The 21,263-nt window shown below is 44.5% G+C and overlaps 1 protein-coding gene across 1 annotated transcript in view; it reads left to right on the top strand.

The window, feature by feature from the left end:
- Positions 1-21,263, top strand: part of ATPSCKMT (ATP synthase c subunit lysine N-methyltransferase) — a 202,289-nt gene that overhangs the window by 177,053 nt on the left and 3,973 nt on the right. The window lies entirely within an intron of this gene.

Genomic DNA, 21,263 nt, shown 5'->3' with positions numbered 1-21,263 from the left:
ACTTGAACTTGGCCTTCCAGGCCATAGAATGGAGAATAACTTGAGAGTTTGTTGTCTCGATGAATAATGTGTACATATTTAGATGTAAAGCTCCTGGGGCCCCACTCCACTCTTGTCTTGCTCCCTGCGAATGATGCAGGGTTCGTGGGGCAGGGAGGACTGAGACTCAAACTATTTAAAGGGATAAAGGATCTTCAGATGGTCTCTTGCACTTTTTAAATGCCTGTTTGTGTGTAAATAGTCGATGTGTTCATCACGTGTGTTATCAGCTAGTCACTAACTGATTCTTAAAGACCTCCCTGTCAATGCGTGTTTTGTCAGCGTATATTGTTTCTGTCCAGACTTCAAAGCCAGACAGCCCAGATGTGCCTGGACCCCCCCCCGGGCAGCCTCTGTCTCATCCTGTTCCATTGGCAGTATGTTGCAGAAATTCATACTGGATGCGGGAGGCTGGCTCCTCTGTCAACTCCCTGCTCCCCTTTTCCCCCTGAATTCCAGCTGCCCTACCATGTCTGCTTCCTGGGAATTTTCCGAAAATTCTGCGGTAGAAGAAGGGAGATAAATATAACAGCTGGCCCTGGCAATGGGCCAGGACTTGTTCCAAATACCTAATGTATTTAGGGACGTGCTACAGAATCTGTGAGTTCCAGATCAAATGAAAATACTGGGCCCCGTGCATGCAAGAATGATTAGGAATTTCAAGACAATGACAACGAAACACTAAACCAGATCAGGTGGGGCGGGGGGGGGTGCTTTTAAGCATGGAGGGGGTGGAGGGACACGGTGTGATCACACAGGCTGCGTATTAACTCTTAAATGCTCATGTTCCCATTTCGCCGATGGGTATGCTGAGGTACATAAGGGTAAGTCTGATCAGTCTAATAAGTTCACAGGATGAAAACAGCACCGAGGAGGTTGGAACACAGGGGTACTTGGTTCCAATGTGCGCCCTCACGGCCTCTCTAGGGAAGAGGCCTCCCTCCGAACGTTCTCTTTCCGTGTTGCCAACCGCCCTTACCCGTAGCCCCTAAAAATCATACCTTCATTAAGAAAACAAATCCCGACAACCATGACTAAACTGACCACCACCCCAGTAACTTATTGGCCATCTACTCTGTTGTAATTTAAACACAGTCTCCGGGGAGTCTCCTCCCACCACATACACACACACACACCAAGAAGCTTAATAAGGTTTTAAGCCAACAAAAATCAATCTTGTCTGTCCTGGGAGAGATTTTACTGCTATGAAAATCAGATTTTCTCCCTATTGTTATAGTAACAAAATTACATTTCCTTTAAAACACTCCACTTAGTTTTGCCCATTTATTCGCTTTATAGTTCTTTTCTTCCCTTAGTTCATTTTCTTCCACGAAATCTGTGAGTTTTTATTCTAGATTGTTCCAGATTCCAAGCAGTCGAGATAAGGAAAAGTCTATTTTAATTTAATCTACTCGGATTCAGTTGATGTTTCAATACACTGAACATACAATGAGAGGGTCACTCTGCAGGAATGCCTTTTGCTTATTTCGTGAAAATGTACTTCCTTTCCAACAAGTTTTGCCAAGAAGTTAATCTTCATGTCAAGAAATGCTGTTGGGTGAATGAAAAAAAATGTGACGGTCTGTCCTCTGGGAGAGCACTTCAGCAACACTCTTCCCAAATACTTGAAGCCAAGCCAGATTGTTATTAGAACAAACAATTGATTAATTTTGCAGCATTCGTGACAGAAAACTTGTATGTTAAATGTCTTCTTTCTAATGAAGTTGGAGTGCTGGGTGAGTGACTCATTAGAATGGTGACTGGATTACTTGAGGTTCCTTTTCCAGGACAAATGACAGGGTGTCTCTTATATCTCCAGACCTTCCTCCCAGATCTCCCGTTTCGTATGCTAAAAATTTAGCTTGCAAGTTGGGGGAATAGAAGAAGAAGCAAGGATAGAAGGAGAAAGCAAGTATCCTTGGAAAAGTGTAAAATGAATTAAGTAGATCTGATTAGTGAAAGAAGACAGCTACATTTCAAGAAGATGTTAAATGTTCTGTACAAATCATTTTATGTTGATTAAACAGTACGCTGTAATTTCTTCTCTAAATTGAATGGGCTACAGTGAAAAATAGTATCTGGCCCACCCCACACAATAACTTCCCTCTGAAGACCTTTACTGCGAACTGAGAATTTTAAATTAGATGAAGAAATAACAATGCATGATGTTGCCTAGCAACCACTATATGTCTGTTAGTAACCGGGAATCCAAATGGGTAAGTTTGGGGCCACTTTCAGAAACAAATAAACTAATTACCTGGGGCATAATTAAAAGAATTTCCCAAAGGTGAACCCCTGCCAGTATCATTTTATTCATATATTTGTGCCGAGGAGAGAGATTCTCATGATAATAATTATGAAGGTTCACGATTGTGGCTTGAATCAGTTGTGGCTCTTGAATCAGTTATACTCTGGGTGTCTAGGAGAAGGGGTTTTGGTTTGGGAGGGTCATGATGGTGACTGGACGTAAGGACGGGGTGGGGTCCCAGCTGCAGGTGGTCAGTTACATCTTCACAGTTGTCTGGTGTTTTTTGTGGATATACGTTCCCTTTCGAGAGCATAGGTGGGTAAAGGCTGTAGCTTCTGCCCTCCGTAACCTCATCCCCAAGTGTCCACGGTGAAATCGAGTCTTATAATGAATTCAGCCACCAAATAAGGTTTGCTTAGCAAGGGGCACAAAACCTGTCCTCGGAAGCTCAGAGAAGGCTCAGCCGTCTGTCCTGAGGCTCTCTGAAGGTCAGACCACACAATAGAATCCTTAGCAATTGCGAGGAGTGCAATACTGGGCTTGTGGGCGTGTGCTAGATAGCCGATGAGACTCTCATACCCTGCTCATGCCTGAGCAGTGGTACTGGAAAATATTTCCCGCCAATTCACCGATTCGAACCACTCATTTCACCAACAAAAAAATAGTTATTTCTAACCACACCCCCTGATAGAATCTGAGTGTGGTAGTTGAAGGCTGTGCAATGTGGGCTTTTGAAAAAGGTCTTTCAGATATTAAGAGGCTGCCCCTGGAGGGTAGATTTCTGATTGGGGTCTTTAAAATGTTGGTGAGCCACTCCCAGGTTGTAGATTAAAATCGCTTTTCACACGCTTGGGTATTTTGCCAAATCTGGGATGCCATCACTAATGTCAAACGCCAGTATTTTATGTATTGCTAAAAAAAGAAAAAATGCTGCCAGTAAAATTGATAACAATGCTTCTTCTCACTTGAAAATTTTATAGTATACTTATCGAAAGAGCCTTTTGGATTAGACTTAGATTTTTACCATATGTCCAGCATGTTTATACATTAAGAGGGAAAAATATGGATGAAGAATGGGTTACAGTTTTCCTAAAAAACTTCACATCACAAATTTGAGTTTTCTCACTTTTTTGCCTGAACAGGTGTTTTCGGTTTTATTTGATTTTTTGGTTTATTTTTTGTTCGTTTGTTTGTTTCTGGTTAAACCAATACTACTCTTTGTGTCATCAAGGACACTGATGCTGTGTCTTTTCTGAAAAATAACAAAAAGCCACGGGACTGGCTCTTACCTAGCTCTGTCATCATGCGGCTACCGCGGGGGTCGATCTAGGTGATGTGGAGTCGGAAGGTTATAAAATTTGGGGAGGGAGGCCACAAAATTGCAAATTACAGACAAAATCGGGTTACAATCATGGTTATTTATTTAAAATGGGAAAAGCAAAAAATTTTGAAACATTACAGATTTGTGAAGTCAAATTTTGTTCTCCAAAGCTGTCAAATACCACAAATATAAAATACAAAAAAAGAACGTAGATACTTCCATTAATTGCGTGACTGCATCAATCTATGATGCCCTTTTCCCTACCTTTTCTGGCCGCATACTCTGATTGCCACATTGCAACAGCCATCAAAGCGACTGATTCTTCCATATAAGGAGCAGTTTGGTCATCACAACACTTGATTTTCTGGAGCATTTCATCGCTTTGGTTTGATTTTACACGCTATTTCATTTGCGCCGGCCGGATTGCGTCAGGACGGGACGCCACGGTGTTGCTCAAAAGCCATCTCATGTACCAGAATGCGTACGACGTCACCCACAGAATATGTAAGACTTCACCCACCAACAGTTTGATGTGTTGTTACATGTTTGTCCTCTTAAGACAGAGGGATTCTAATTGTGTGATTTTTTTTTTTTTTTAATTTTTTTTTTTTCAACGTTTTTAATTTATTTTTGGGACAGAGAGAGACAGAGCATGAACGGGGGAGGGGCAGAGAGAGAGGGAGACACAGAATCGGAAACAGGCTCCAGGCTCCGAGCCATCAGCCCAGAGCCTGACGCGGGGCTCGAACTCACGGACCGCGAGATCGTGACCTGGCTGAAGTCGGACGCTTAACCAACTGCGCCACCCAGGCGCCCCTAATTGTGTGATTTTTATAAAAGGGTGTGGTTTGTTTCTAGCTGTGAACATTTCATTTGTTTTTAAGGTTAAAAAAATGTAATATTTATTTTTGAGAGAGACAACACAAGGGAGGAGGGGCAGAGAGAGAGACAGACAGACAGACACAGAATCTGAAGCAGGCTCCAGGCTCCAGGACTTGAACTCACGAACCGCGAGATCACGACCTGAGCTGAAGTTGGACGCTCAACCGACTGAGCCACCCAGGCGCCCATAAAGATTTTTTATTTTTCAGTAATCTCTACACCCAGTGTGGGGCTCGAACTTATACACCCGAGATCAAGAGTTGCATGCTGTACTGCCTGAGACAGCCAGGTGCCCCACAGTTCATTCTTGAGTTTCTCTACGGAAGAGCACCTCCATTCGGGTTTGAACTCATGCTAACTGAGCTCTCTGCTTACAGTTTTACACCTTTGAGGACTGGGACAAGTTCGCATTGACTGGCTCCAGGCTCCGTGCATTTCCACCACTGTCCTCTGCTGTATTAGTCTGTTCCAGTGGACATAGCAAAGAACCATAGAACAGGGCAGCTGAGACAACAGAAATTTATGTTCTCACAGTTCTGGGGGCTGGAAGTCCAAGATCAAGGTGTCAGCAGGTTTGGTTTCTCCTGTGGCCTCTCTCCTCGGCGTGTAGACGGCCACCTTCTCGCTGTGACCTCGTGTGCGCTTTTTGGTGTGTACGGGCATCCTTGGTTTCTCTTTCTCTTCTTATAAATACGCGGGTCTTCTTGGATTAGGGTCCCACTCTTACAACCTCATTTAACCTTCACTACCTCCTTAAAGGCCCTTTCTTCAAATACAGTCACCTTGGGGCTTGGGGTTTCAACCTAGGAATTTGGGGGGTAAATGATTCAGTCCCTACAGGGGCCATAGATAAGGTTTAGGTTGGAGTATGACCTCTGGACCTACACTTCTGTGTCATGCTGGGTGAGACGACACAGTGCGTGGTAGGGAAATCCTGGAAGCGTTCCTCTACGGAGATAACTGGTGATAGCGTGGTTATGCTTGGACGTGATTATGAGCCATGTGATAACCTCATGTGGTAACCTCGGCTACCAAACAAGCTGTTTCTCCTGTTCGGCTTCCCCTTAACAAGGTCCCCAAGATGCCTGTGACCATTTCGCCCCTGCCCAACACAAGGAGAAGCTATAGGAGGACAAATCAGAGTAGAAGGTGTTCTCAATCCTCACCAACGCTGGTCGAGTATTTTACCTTTGCAAATTGTACTCAAGCGAATACATTGCTAAGGTGCATGCCAGGGCCTCCGTAGGGTCTGTGCAAGCGAGGGGTCCTGCAGCTTAAGTTTTGTTTTTTTTTCATGGTAAATCCATCTCGGAGAACAAACTTTGATGTCAACTATGGAAAATTGCAAAAGGCATGTGACTCGCTGTTCTCCAGCCCTTCCCTACAAGTGTTTGGCTCCAAGGGGTTAAAAAGTCATCTGCTTCATCCACAGGATTTTCTTCTCAATCGTTAACATTCAACCTGCATGCTTTTTTTTTTTTTTTTCAAATTGAACTTTGTATTTTGAGATAACTATAGGTTCACATGCAGTTACAGGGGATAGTATTGAAAGACCCTGTGCACCATTTACTCACTTTCCCCCAGTGGTCACATCTTGCAAAACTGCGGTGCGATATCACAACCAGGATACAGACATAGATACAGTCAAGACAGAAATTTCCGTTACTAGCAGGATTCCTCATGTTGCCCTTTATAGCCACACATGCCTCCTTCTCATACCATTATTCCTTCATCCCTGTAACTAGTCTCGTCTCCATTTCTAAAGTTTGGTTATTTTGAGACTATTATATAAATGGGTCACTCAGTATGTAACATTTTTAAAAAAATGTTTATTTATTTGTTTTGAGAGAGACAGAGAGTGCAAGCAGGGGAGCGGCAGAGAGAGAGAGGGAGAGAGAGAATCCCAAGCAGGCTCCACGCTGTCAGCACAGAGCCTGATATGGGACTTGATCTCACGAACCATGAGATCATGACCTAAGCCAAAATCCAGTCACACGCTTAACTGATGGGGCCACCTAGGTTTCCCCAGTATGTAACATTTTGAAATGGGTTTTTCCCCACTTAGCATAACTAGAGATTCATCCAGTGTGTATGCCTTTTCTCCATCGTTTAGAGCCTCTTTATATTTGTTTTCTGTGTAATGTTCAGGGTTTCTCGTTGTACTTAGTGGAAGGAGTCAGGAAAAGTACATCTACTCCCTTCTCGGAAGCAGATGTCCACCCTGCAGGGTCTGATGCTGATAGTTTTGATGCCTGTTTTTGTGTGGGCGATGGCAGTGACAGTCGCCTCACCGGGAGCAAAGCCAGAGACAGTAATATGTGAAGAGATGTGTCTTACGACGAAGCACAGTATGTTATGTAGGCCATGATGGAGTCTTCGAAGTATAGACCATCTAGCAGGTAATCTCTCCATTAGCCATACTTTATGGCTCACCAGAATTCTGGTCTCCTCACTTCTCTTTCCCACTCTGAAGATATGAAAACCATAAGGATATTAAACTTGTCTCCTGGTTAACAAAGCGATTGAGAGGCTTGGGCACAGTTTGTGTTACAGGTTGGGCTTCCCGGGAGCAACCCCTGGGAAGGGGTTGGTCATTCAGGGCGTTTATTTGGGGGCATCCTGGGCCCTGACCTCTGTGGGAGGGAGCTGTAGGAAGAGGGATGGGGCAGGGGCCTGGGTCAGCTCTGATGCAGACCCCGTAGCAGCTCTGGCCACCCCTGGGCACAGCTCAGGTGGCTAGGATGACCTTCAGAGTCGTCCAGAGTCGGTCCCGGCCGGCCAGCCCTTCATGGCAGAGTCTCTGGGTAGGACCTGTGCAGTCAGCCAGGTCCTGTGTAGCTCGGGCATCCCTCAAGGGTCTGACCACTGAGGCTGCCTGCCCGCAGCACTCTGAGCAGCTGGGCAACATGTCCTTCATCAAAGGGGGCTCTGGGCGGGGCCTCACAGTGTGCACTGCAGGGTGTCAATAAATATATGTATATTGAAGATACGTTCTCAAGATTGTTTTACTATTAAGGGTGCACAGTCACAACTATCCTAGAACTGGTTCATTCTGTGGGAAAATAATGCCAGCATCAAAATGGATAGTGATTTATAAGTTCCGATTTGTTTTTTTTTAATGTTTATTTCTTTATTTTTGAGAGAGAGAGAGAGAGAGAGAGAGAGAGAGCGAGTGCACAGGTGGGGGCAGGGTGGAGAGAGAAGGAGCTACAGAATCCGAAGCAGGCTCCAGGCTCCGAGCTGTCAGCACAGAGCCCGAGGCGGGGCTTGAACCCACGAACTTTGAGATCATGACCTGAGCCGAAGTCAGGCACTCAAGCCACTGAGCCACTCAGGTGTCCCTAAAAGTTCTGATTTCTTGGTATGAGTGTTTGGGTCTTTAACATGACTTTTTTTCCCCCTCCCTAAAAGGGTTGACTTACATCTATTTAGACTTTCAGATTAATTTTCAATTTATTCAAATAACAAAATGCAAAATTCTTGTTTTCTTTAAGCTTCTAAGTCCTGCTTGTAAATCTGATTGTTCTTTTTATAAATCCATTGAATTTTAACAATCCTATTCAAGGGTGCTTTTATTAGTGTTCCAGTTGAACAGACAAAACTGCCTTAAATAATCAGCCCCCTTTACAACTTGGTTAATTAAATTCCTTTAAACATTTTTACTGCATTTATAAATATAATACATTTGATTTCTCCTATGTAGTTGATGTGATAAATTAAACTTATGGATATAGTAAATCTCAAGTTCTCTTAAGCATCCCAGTGCTATTTACAAACCTAGCCAAATTCTTTCAGCTTAAAATCTCACGTCTGAAGTAAATTGCACATTTTAATGGAACCACAAAGAGAATTTGCTCGTTCCGATAGACCAAATTATCCAAAAACACTTCACATACTAGATATGCGTAGGTTGTTCCCCATTGTAACATATGAGCGTTGATATTCTAGCCTACGGAGAACTGGTTCTTGCAGGTGGGGTCATCATGGTTCAGCCAGGTTACAGGAAGGGAGGTCTTAAGCCGAACCTTCCTTACTGGTATTTATAAAAACAAACTCCTATTACCAAGTCTGTGAGCTTGGTGAAACCCAAGTTCTCTGTCTCGTGGGTGGTCTGATCACACTGCACAGAAGGTTCATGGAGGAAGATATGACATTACCCGCAGGCCAGAGTCTTCCCAATACAGGGTCAGGACATGGGAGTCTTATGGCATCCAATGGCAGTGGTACCGTTTACTGAGTTCCTGGTCTATGCGGTTCACAAAGCATGGAGGTTATTACTGACATATTTAGTTCAGTCACGTAGCTTGAGAACCACTCATTTTCCCAACAAAAAATCCCTTTCTGACCCTCTCTATATTAATTAGAGCATCCTTGCATGTGGATGGAGAATTGGGAGGCTGACACTCTTGCTGCAGCCATCTTGGTGTGTGTGGGTTTGCCAGTGAGAACACCAGCCAAGGGTTGGGGTTCTCCAGAAGGCCACTGAGCATGCCCACGGTGTAACTTGTCTATGTGGGAGTATTTTAAGATGGGCTATACATATTTTAAGGTCTTCCAAGGGTTAAAAGTGGAAAAGTAGTTTTATCATTTGCTCTGGTCTGAATTGTGTTCCAAGCCCCTACCCAAATTCATATGTTGAAGCCCGACCCCAATGAAATCACATTAGGACGTGGGGCCCTTGGGAGGTAATTAGGTTTAGACGAGGTCATGAAGATAGATCCCTCATAATGGGATTCGTGACCGTGTAAGAAGACACGACGGAGTTTCCTCTTTCTTTCCCTCCCAACGTCTTTCTGTCTCCCTTCCCATCATGCTGACACAGTGAGAAGGCAGGGTGTTCTGCAAGCAGGAAGGAGGGCTTTCACCAGAACCTGAGCATGTTGGCAACTTAGATCTTGGACTTCCACCCTCCAGAACTGTGAGAAATAATTGCCTGTTGTTTAACCCCCCCAGTCTATGGTATTTTGTTATGGCAGCCTGAGCTCAGTAATTCACTGTTTCTGGGTATATTGGGACTCTCGTCCTAAGCAGAAACATGTTGGTTCTCTTTAGGAGCATTTTCTCTGGGACTCATGCTCTGGATGCCCGGGCCCTTTGTGCTTCAGATGGACACGCGAAGTCTTTTTATGGTCATTCGTAGGGGGACTGTGGGGACTCCTAGTTCACACCCATCAAATGGAATGGTCTTGCAGCCCATGTCCTAAGGGTGCAAATGAACTCTCACCAATTATTGAGTTAACTGAGTTGAGCAAAGCCCTCAACCTCACTGGGATTGCACTAACTTCCCTCCCTCCTTGGCTAAACTTTATGTTTCCTTAGCCTAAGTCATTTTCATGGTTTCCATTGTCTTTAGAAGGACGAGTGCATGAGTTTTTCCTCTCATTTGAGTCTGCAGTGAGTTCCATCCCATTGCCTGGAAGCAAACCTCTTTTAGGAATTGCTGTTTAAGAAATATTGATCCATGTAGAAGGATGTATGTAGTGTATGTGTATGTTATAAAGTGTAATAATACAGTAAACACCCAGGATACTGAACATCTCATGGAGTCCAGGGAAGATGGAGCCACTAGGCCTCAGGAGGAAAGGACATCGTGCAGTTCTAGGGATCTTAGAAGCAAGAGCTTCTGGACCACCTCTCCAGGATGTGGCTGTCAACCTGATGATTCAACGCCAGATCCCTTCTGTCCGTCATGTATCCCTCAAAGTTGAGCTCCCAAGAGGGAGTCTGTGTGACCTAGCTTGCTCACGCACTCAGCTCTGTGGTCAGGATGTGGCAGGTCCTATGTTTGGGGGCCCAGAGGGAGATGTACGGTTTCCCCAAAGAAGGAAGGGAAGTAGGCAAAACAAAACCCAACATCCCTCATGCTCTCCAAGCTAGGAGTTGCTGGTGGGACTTAGCTGGGGCTCCCTGCCTGTGTTCCCACTTGTTCCCAAGTGGGTTTTCTCTGCATCTGGCAGTGGTGGGCCCAGAGTATTCTATTCTGTGGCTGGTCTCACGTTACTCTATTGCTTGGAAAATCCTTGAGTATCATTTGAATGTCAGTTTCAACCTTTCCAATTTTCCAGCATTGATACAGATTTTCTTTGGTCAGCTGGTGCTAATTTTGAGAAGGAGTTAAATTCAGTGTTTGAGTCATATTTTGAGTTGTAGGAGCTATTTCTGGAGCAGGTTGGCAGGGTTTGTGGGTGGGATGGGAGGAGGAGGGCAAGAAAGAAGTTGAATGTAGCAACTTTCACTGAGTAAAGGAATACAGGAGCAGGGATGAATTTGGGGGGAAAGAGGCAATATATAGATTTTTAATTTTTTTTATGTTTATTTATTTTTGAGAGAGGGAGAGAGAGCGAGCGCAAGCGGGGGAGGGGCAGAGAGAGAGGGAGACACAGAATCCGAAGCAGGCTCCAGGCTCTGAGCTGTCAGCATAGAGCCTGACACAAGGGTCAAACCCACAAACTGTGGGATCATGACCTGAGCCAAAGTCAGACGCTTAACTGACTGAGCCACCCAGGCGCCCCTCGAGTCTTAATCCTTAGGAGTTTGGAGATGTCTAGTAGGTCTTTGCAAATGTGGGCTGGATTACTCAACTTCTCTTCCACTTGGGCCACAGTTTTCTGCTCATTCCCCCTCTCCTGAAGGTCTGGCCGTCACCACCTGCTTCGTCTTTGTCCACAGTATTTTGTGTCTACCTTGCCACAAATGAAAACAACTACCATTTTAGGAACTTATGCGTTGAACACATTGAGCATTGATATATATGTTTTATTTCCATTTCAGACCAGCCTTGCAAGATAGGTCTTTTCTGTCCTTGTTTTATAAGATAAGGGAACTGAAGCCTAATGAGGTCACCTCTGCCCCGTTTCTGCATGGTTTTGTCATCAGCCATGGTGGGACTGGTGGAGGTTAGCTGGAGAGGCAGGATGGTTCAGGGCTGAGAGCAGGCTCACCGCCTGATTTGAATGTTGGCTACATCATTCACTGGTTGTGTAACCTAGTTAGTCTCTTCACCACTCTGGGCCTCAGTTTCCCCATCTGTAAAGTGAGGGTAATCGCAGAACATACCTAATTGATTCATAATGATAACTAAGGGAATTAATATACATAAAGCACTTAAAACGGTGCGTGGTACGGCGTGAGCACGATGTAAATGCTCGTCATTGTCGTTATCTCTGTGTGTGTGCGTAGTATACAGAAGAGAACTTTCCTGGGCGTCGGGACAGTTAATTTGCTGTGGGATTTTGAGGCGGGTTCATTTTGCCGTCGGGGATTCCATTGACTTGACTGTGGAATTAGGAGGCAGATCAAATGTTCTGTAAGGGCCTCTTAACACTTGGTCGAAATGCATGAGGGGACAAGGAATGTTTTTGTGTGCTCTCTGAAGTTCGTGCCACTCCCCCAAGAGTAAGATGCCAGGAAAGAATCGATAAAGGGTGACTGTCAGGATGGGTCCTCCTGGACAGAGCCTCTGCCCACAATGTCTCTTGCTTGTGGAGGTCAAACAGGACCAGCCTTATATACACAAGCACGAGAGGCCGTAGGGCAGAGCAGTGGGGCTTTGAGAGCAACGGAGCCAAGCACGGGGTGATCAAGGATGTGGCAGCAGCAGTGAAAATTCAAGGACTCACACACCTTCAAGGAAAGAATTCTTACTTTTCTTTATGACCTAGAGCCCTGATGAGTCCCAGGGACCCTTTCTCCAAAGAGTGTTTTAATTGGTTAGTCAATTAATTAATTAATTATAGAGAGACGGGGAGAGAGCGCGTGTGTGCGTGCACAAGCGGGTGAGAGGGGCAGAGGGCGAGAAAGAGAGAGAGAATCCTGCGCAGGCTTCACACTCAGCGTGGAGCCTGATTCAGGGCTCATCACAGGACCTGGAATCATGACTTGAGCCGAAGTCAAGAGTCAGATGCCTAACCAACTGAGCCACCCAGATGCCCCTCCTAATAATGTTTTTATGTATGTATGTGTGTATGTATTTTGAATATTTCTCCCCTACATATAATTTATTGTCAAGTTAGCTAACATACAGGATATACGGTGTGCCCAGGGTTTTAGGAGTAGAGTCCCACGATTCACCATTTACGTACAACATCCAGGGCTCATCCCACCCAGCAAGTGCCCTCCTCAGTGCCCATCACCCATTTTCCCCTCTCCCCCACCCCCCTCCATCAACCCTCAGTTTTGTTCTCTGTATAAGAGTCTCTTACGGTTTGCCTCCCTCTCTGTTTGAAACTATTTTTCCCCCTTCCCTTCCCCCATGGTCTTCTGTTATGTTTCTCAAATTCCACATATGAGTGAAAACATATGATGTCTGCCTTTCTCTGACGTTTTATTTCGCATGGCGTAATACCCTCCAGTTCCAGTATCCTCCAGTTGTCGCAAATGGCAAGATTTCATTCTTTCTTATTACCAAATATTATTCCGTCGTATATATAAACCACATCTTCTTTATCCATTAATCAGTTGATGGACATTTGGGCTCTTGACATGATTTGGCTATTGTTGAAAGCGCTGTTATAAACATTGGGGTACACGTGCCCCTATGCATCAGCACTCCTGTATCCTTTGGATAGACTCCTAGTAGTGCTATTGCTGGGTTGTAGAGGAGTTCTATTTTTAATTGTTTGAGGAACCTCCACGCTGTTTTCCAGAGTGGCTGCACCAGTTTGCATTCCCACCAACAGTGCGAGAGGGTTCCCGTTTCTCCGCATCCTCTCCAGCATCTGTTGTTTCCTGAGTTGTTCATTTTAGCCATTCTGACCGGCGTGAGGTGGTATCTCAGTGTGGTTTTGATTTGTGTTTCCCTGATGAGGAGTGACGTTGAACATCTTTCCACGTGTCTGTTGACCATCTGGATGTCTTCTTTGGAAAAGTGTCAATTCATGTCTTCTGCCCATTTCTTCATTGGATTATTTGTTTTTTGGGTGTTGAGTTTGGTAAGTTCCTTATAGATTTTGGATACGAACCCCTTATCTGATATGTCATTTGCAAATATCTTCTGCCATTTCATCGGTTGTTTTTTGGTTTTGTTGATTGTTTCCTTTGCTGTACAGAAGCTTTTTATCTCAATGAGGTCCCAGTGAAAGACCTAAATGGGAGACAGGAAACCATCAAAACTGTAGAGGAGAAAACAGGCAACAACCTTTTTTACTTCAGCCACAGCAACTTCTTACTCAACACGTCTCAGAAGGCAAAGGAAATTATGTTTTTAAGTGCACAAAATAAAATACAAAGGATTACAATGGCAACCAGTTTTGTTAAAATATAATTAGCAAATATATGTATCAAATTGGTGATTTAGTGATATGTAGGCTTCTTTGTAACTATACTAAAAGCAAGCTCAAGCTCTCATGGCAGGTCTAACAGCTACCTGCATTTTGAAATAGTGACAACAGTAAATATTTTGAAATATCCGTGCAGCATTAATGTGATATGAAAACACCTGTGATTTCTCTTGGTGATAATGTCTCCAAGACAACTGTGGTTTGTTGCCTGCATTCACATTTGAAGGAAATGCTAAATTCCAGTTAGAGATTAGTGAAAATAAAGCTGTAACATTTCCCCCCATTCAAGTTTGTGGATCCTCTGAATTCATGCCATCCAGATAATGTCTATGATTCTGTGACCCACAGGCAGACGCGGAATGATACATAAGTCATGAGGCATGCCAGAGGCCAGGGAAGAACAATTTCTAAACAAGAGCCTGCAGAATTCCTGTTTGTCAGGGGGAAGATCTCCCAGAGAGTGTGGAAATGAGAAAATCCCCTCTCCAAAGGGCAACACGTTCATTGTAGAGGCAACTTCGGTGGCACAAGGGGTTGGGAAGCAGCATGACTTTGCATGCCTGTGCCCACAAGCCAGGTGGGGCTGGGCCTCGCTCATTTCTGACCTGGGTTTCTTGCAGAGATCGTGCATACGGACAGGGTGTGATTTCCTGTCAAAGTGCAATAGGGTTAAATATATAAAAATGCCAGCTTCTCACCCACAGTGCGACGGACCAGTGGGATGATTTAATGCAGCTCTCAATGGCACTGTTAAGATTTATGTGGATAATCATCCCCATGGAGGGGATGATAAGTTATCACACTTATTATTTGCATATAGAAAGGTCCTTCTTGAATTCTCTGCGTTCTTACAGCTCAACCCTACGCTTGAGAAGGAGGTGAACAGGTTTTAGATTTAATTAGACAGTACTAGAAAGGTAAATTTCGGGGATGTAACACATCAATAGTAGACTATGTATTGACACTAAAAGAAAGAAAGGAGGACATTTGTTTCCTGGTGCAGGCAAATCTGGTGTAGACACAGTGATCTCTGAAGCTTTAATGTAAGCCACGAACTCGTTCTAGAATGTTTGCACAGGGACCGTCATTTCTGGATAATTTTATGGCTATCAGCGCACAGGATCTGTGAAAGCCAGCTGGTGAGACCAGACTGGCAGACTGTGAAGTTAAGGCAGAGACCTGTGAGTCTCTCTCCACATGCGTTCTGCCTTTTTCTGATCATGTGGGAGTTCTTGCTAAAATTTCTTGGTATTCAAAAAGGATCTTTGAAGAAGTTAGAAACCATTGCTCTAGAGGATAGGCAATTACTTCCATGGAAATGCAATTTCAAATTTATTCTCAGCAAATTTCAAGAGACATCAGCATGTTCAGCTACTTATATAATACATTTCGGAGGTATGGCTTTTATGAAACAGCATACTTCGTTTCATATACAAAACTTTATTTCCTTATCTTTTTCATTTCTTTACTAATAAGTCCTTATTATAAAAACACTAGAATCTCAGTTTTTAAGTTCTATTTCAACATTATGTTAAAACTTATGTTCGTGAATAAGCTTGAGTTCGTAGCTAGAGACTGGTCATAAAAGTTTCAGGTTGCGATAGTTTCTAAGGGAACCACTGCATTTAAATTTGAGCTCAAATTAAATGAAACAAGGGAAGAGAGTTAACGGAGGCTCTTTGCTCATCTTTGGAAAATATGAGACGATGGGTAAATTTATCAAAGAAAAGTAGTCTATATCATGTTTTTGTGAGGTGATTCATTTACATGGCAATACATTTTTTTTCTTGTTTGAACTGATGGAATTTGGGGGTCGGATGGAATTCTGGAACTTTTCTAAAGGACGAATGAGAGATATACTTTTAATTAGATGATTTTGTTTTTCTACCATGGGAGTAACTTACTTGTAACTGTAGTGGAGAAGTGGAGAAAAGCAGTAGGTGTCCAGAAGGTGGAGAGCCAGTTGCCACACGGATTGCTTTACAGACACGGAGAGTCTCCAAGTTTGTTTTTTTTTTTTTTTAATGTTTATGTATTTATTTTGAGAGAGAGAGAGAGAGAACAAGCAGGGGAGGGGCAGACAGAGGGAAACAGAGAATCCCACGCAGGCTCTGCACTGTCAGCTCAGAGCCCAACGTGGGTCTCGAACTCACGAACTGTGAGATCATGACCTGAGCTGAAATCAAGAGCTGGACCAACTGAACCACCCAGCCACCCCAAGTCAAGTTCTGAAACCTAGCAACTGCCCTGGGAGGGCTCAAGAATTCAGAATGTTCAAAAGGAATTCAGTCTCCAGTGTTAGAGGCCAGGCTGATACACAGTGTTGGATCTACCAAGGATAAAGGATAAAGTTAATGGTTAATCTTCCAGGAAAATTTCCCAGCATAGTTGCCTAGAATTATGGAAGCTGAGAACCATACTAGGGAAACACACTTGCAGCCCAAATTCTTCCTGCTCTACACTCTTCTGCCATTCTACTGATAAGGTAAGGATGTCTAAGAATTCTACTACAAGAGAGGATTGCGACTTGGTGATGGTCATTGGAGGAGGCTATGGTGTCTGATGTTTAGGACAACCTGTTAAAGCACAGGTCTCCTGCTGGAGAGATGTGTTGACAATGTAGAAGTGCTCAGTAGGTAAGCTTCTGTAGGGAAAAAAAAAGGACTTTCGGAATTGGGTTTCTCGAAGAATCATTCAGGAGGCTAGCCACCGTGCCCACCTCCGTAGCTTCTAAACAGAACAAGCAGATTTAGCGGGCTTGTGCTCGGCGGCCGTGTGGCTAAGGTTGGCTGTGGAGGCTGGCTCGAGGGGATCTATTGACTCAGGTTTGTTCTAATGATGTGAAAAGGTCAACAGATTGGGAGAATGGCATGACAACACCTTATGAAGCTGACATAATACTTTTAAGAACTAGCCAGGAAAAAAGTCTCAGCTCTTCCCAAGGAACATTTCCATCTTACAGGACTAGCCCCCTCTCTCCTGTTATCCGAACAACCCCGTGTCCTCAAAAGCTGTCTGGAGCAAGGCCCAGTTCCCGGAATCCCGTGTGCAGACTTGAGTCTCTTGTGATTTAAGGTGTTGAGGATGAAGGAACCACCATCAGGCCATTTGCTTATTGTCTGTCTGTTCTTGCAACTACCACGGCAGGAGGACTCATTAGATGTGCTCTTAGTAGTGGCATTTTCAAGGAGGTACAGCCAGGTTAATTAAAAGCAAATCTTGTGAAAGGTAATTGTTTCTTTGATTGTAATCACTGATTTTGTGGGGAGAGTGCAATGAGGGAAGAGGGCTTAATTTAGGTAGCAGCTTGACTTTAAGACACCTGGTTATGCTCCTGAAAAACAATGGATTTGGAAGTACAAACGAAATGAAGTCCCCCAAAGAGTGAGTTCATCCTTGAAGAACAACAAACAGTGAATGTCTCGGGGGGGGGGGGGTTTGCAATATGGGGAGCTGGAGCAAATACTCCAGGGAACCTTGCACTACCCACCAATTCTACTAATCCGATCATCTGAACGTTCCTTGTGGGCTGTAGGCTCTTTGGGGGGAAAAGTGGATCCCTCTTGACTTTTGCATTTTTACAGTATTCACAGATACTTGGCACTCAAAATATTTGTTGACGGAATAAGTAAAGGGAGGAGGAGGCTAGTTTGGTTTAGTTAAGGTCAAGGATGTAAGCACTTGCTACGGTTGTATGCAACATTGAAACATAGGCCGTGTTTGGTTTCCGTCTCCTTTATGAAGCTGTCTATACTACTCCAGGAAAAGGAGTGAGTGGCCCTCACTGATTCCATTGAACGTGTCCTGATGGGCCCGCTCTCCTGACTTACCCCCTCGGCTCACTTTCCTACTCTTGCTGACTCACAAATTCAGAGACAGTGAATGTGGGTAGGTACAGAGTGATGTAAAATAATGATCCAGCTCACCAAACGGTGTTTCCCATCTCTGGGGAATGCCTGCTCCAAGAAGGTTCTTTCTGCTGCTCAGCTTCTCTCCATGAGTTAGGGGCTGCCTCCCAGCCTTCTAAGACATCTGGACTCCTTGGCGTCTAGATCTAAAAAGCAAAGCATGGCAGAGATGAACTATCTCCTCTTTTGCCAACTCAAGGCTCATTTGTTGGGGGACTCCCATTTTTCCCCTAAGAGGATTCACACATTCTCTTAAGTAACCCACACTGAAAAAGATCTCTCTTAAAGGGGAATTTGACTACTCACGGTAGGGTATCAGAAGAATAGCATCATTTATACAAGGGAAACCCATGTGATGTGCATTCTCTACAGTGATACTTACCCTCCAGGAGGCAAAAATTGATTCTCAAGGTGGGGAGTGAAAAAAATCGTAGATATTACAATGGTTTGTGGACCTTTTACAGGGTCAAGGTGCATAACCAGAGTTACAGGTACTAAAATGTCTTGGGGAAGGGCGATTAGGAAAAAGCTAAAAAGGCTCCTTGTGGGGGAGAGGTGATGATGAAAAGCAGGCTGAGGAACACTGATCTACAGTAAGTGAGGTCATTTTATGCACCGTGTTTTGAGGTCCAGCTCACATCCGTACTTTTCTAGGAAGCTTTGCTTTCCTCTGTGGTGTTCAGTGACACCTTCTGAACTTCTCTGAAGCCCCCTGAAGGAGATGAGAGGAGCCCATTCAAGTGAGGGCCGGTGGGGTGGGCTGTGGGTTCCAGAGTGGCTCACCTGCCGTAGGACACCCATGGGTGCTCCGTAGGTGCGCTCCCCAGGTGCCGTAGGACAAGTGCAGAGGCAGGAGTTACTGGGGCCTCGAGACAAGATCAACCCAGCTGGCAGGATGTGAAACACCTTCGGGTGTTTTCATTTCTTTTATGTTGGTGTGTTGGTCGACTTCAGCGTAGAGCCCTGGGACATTCATTCATTTGATTAGGAATAAAAATCAAAAACAAAGTCTGATGCCTAATCTCCTTATGAAAACAGATTCTCCCCGGGTATCTTGCCTAAGGGGCTAGTGGTTAGGTTTCCACCATTGCCTGATTTCCAGAGCACCAGCAATTTGGTAAAGTTAGTTACTCACTTCTCTGACCCCCGGAACTAGGAATCTGACCCCAGGTACTAGGATTCGGTGCTAACCACGGATTTAAAAAAAGGGTCTGCTACACAGAACCAAAGAACTCACAGCTTCTTTACCCTTATCGGATCCATGTATCTGAGAAAATGACCCACCACAGGCAAAACTTCCTGGCCAAGGAGAAGGAATGCCGTCTGCATTGAGAGGAAGCCTCGCACAGGCTCCGGCCTCGAGTGAGCGCAGCTGGCATGTCAGCTGGATTCCCTGCTGGTGGCAGCCGTCATCATGCCTGCTGCGTCAGTCAGCCCTCAGAATTTGCAAGGAATGTGACCCTACTTGGGGATCATGAGAAAGCCAGTGGCAATCTCTCGGTACCACAGGTAGCTTTTCTCTACTGCTCCGTCCCGGAACACTCTGCCACGGAGTTCACTGCACGTACTTGATTTGAGTGGGATGCAAACACACTTGTGATAATCCCTTTTCCCTTTTAAACGGTTGGTATAGTATCCAGTTTACGTTTTAAAAACTCATTTAACAGTACAGTATTTTAATAATGGGGGCATGGGTGAAGGGGAGAGGGAGATACAGGCTTCCAGTTATGGGATGAATAAGTCACGGGGGTGAAAGGTACAACAGAAGGAAGAAAGTCAATGGTGTTGGAATAGTGTCGTATGGGGGCAGGTGGCAGATGCACCTGCGGTGAGCACAGCGTGACATAACATTTAAAAAATAAAAATGCATTATTTAATTCCTAAAACATAAAGCATCCTTAAAAACAGAAAGTGGATTTGACTTACAAATCTCTTTGAATACATATGAAACCAAACTAATAAAAATCGATAGCGAGGACGAGAGGCTGTAAGACTAAATTAAAGTGTGTGTAACACACACACACACACACACACACACACACACGATAAAGCATCGTTCAGTACGATAGCAAACAAATGATTCCTTTAAAGAAAATCTCTAAGGTTTACCAAGAGCAATGGAATCTTCATGGTTTTGAAATAAATCAAGGCTCTTGGCATAATGCTAATTTGCATAAATCTGCATCCCACCCCCACCCCCACCCCCAACCCCCACTCCGTGTGGCTAACTCCAAGAAGGAAATGTGCTTTTGTTAATGGGCTAAACAAATCTATTGCATATTTCATATTTACTATGTATGTCCTTTCTTAAATATTAAATATTTGGTTTCAACATAATCCGTTTTATACTGCCCAGGGTAGGAATGACAAGACCATAGTTGAAGGCTACAGGTCATTGCCTGGGGGGCTCACAGTGACTGAAGTTATCAGCTGTGCCGCTACAGCCCTTGGTTCTTCGCACACCAGCTAGCTCACTGAGCAGGCGTGATGCATAATGCATGTATATTGACAAAGCACTGTATGCAGAAACTCCCAGACCGACGTTAATATACGTGACATGCTGGAACTTACCGCTCAGTGGACTCCTCTGAGTCAAGACCTGTTCCACAACCGACTGCTGACCCATTCTGAGATTCAGATATGATGGCGAGGTGCTCTTGTGGTTCCTGCCAGCTCAGCCAGCCAAAGACATCCAGGGCCTGGAGGACAGAAGGTTGTGGTAAGAGGATGCCCATCCCAGGAGAGAAGGCCATGCTTGGCTCTAGTGTAGGATAAGCCATCAGAGCCTGGAAATCAGGAGGCTGGGCTAGGTAGGTCAGGTCGCCAAGAATTCGCTCTCTGATCTTGGGCAAGCCAGTTAGTTTCTTTGGATCTCATTTTCTTGGACCAAACTGAGACATTTGAATTAGATCATCTCTCAAACTGAACTCTAAATAATCCTGTAAGCCCTTTCTCTTTTTCTGAGAAAGCAAAACACTGAGCTGCTAGTTGCCCATCTATAGGGCAGCAGATGCCCCTTAAAGTAGCTGCAAGTACATAGCTGTCCTTGGTGTCCAGATGTGCCGGTATCCTGGGGGCCTAGTGTTTCTTCTCCCTCCCAGTTTCTTCAAGATAAAAAGTGAGACCTCTAGCTCTAGCTGGATCCTTTCTAGATTCATTCTGATGCCACCTGTTAATTTATAAGATTTGTATAATTATTTAATCATGTGATATGTTTAAGGTTTAAAGAAATTCTTTTCTGTTAATATTTATTTATTTTTGAAAGAGAGAGACAGCATGAGTGGGGGAGGGGCAGAGAGCGAGAGAGACACAGAATCTGAAGCAGGTTCCAGGCTCTGAGCTGGCAGCGCAGAGCCTGATGGGGGGCTTGAACTCATGAACCGTGAGATCGTGACCTGAGTTGAAGTTGGATGCTCAACCGAATGAGCCACCCAGGCACCCTAAGATTTTTTATATTTATTTTTATTAGAGAGAGAGAGAGAGAGAGAGAGAGCAAGCAAGTGGGGGAGAAGGGGAGAGAGAGAGGGAGAGAGAGAGAATCTCAAGCAGGCTCCACACTCAGCACAGAGCCCAGCACCACAACCCTG

The sequence above is a fragment of the Panthera pardus genome, unplaced genomic scaffold, assembly GCF_024362965.1.
Source record: "Panthera pardus isolate Hobbes unplaced genomic scaffold, ASM2436296v1 HiC_scaffold_2, whole genome shotgun sequence".
Classification (NCBI taxonomy): Eukaryota; Metazoa; Chordata; class Mammalia; order Carnivora; family Felidae; genus Panthera; species Panthera pardus.
This window is presented reverse-complemented; position numbering and strand designations above follow the sequence as displayed.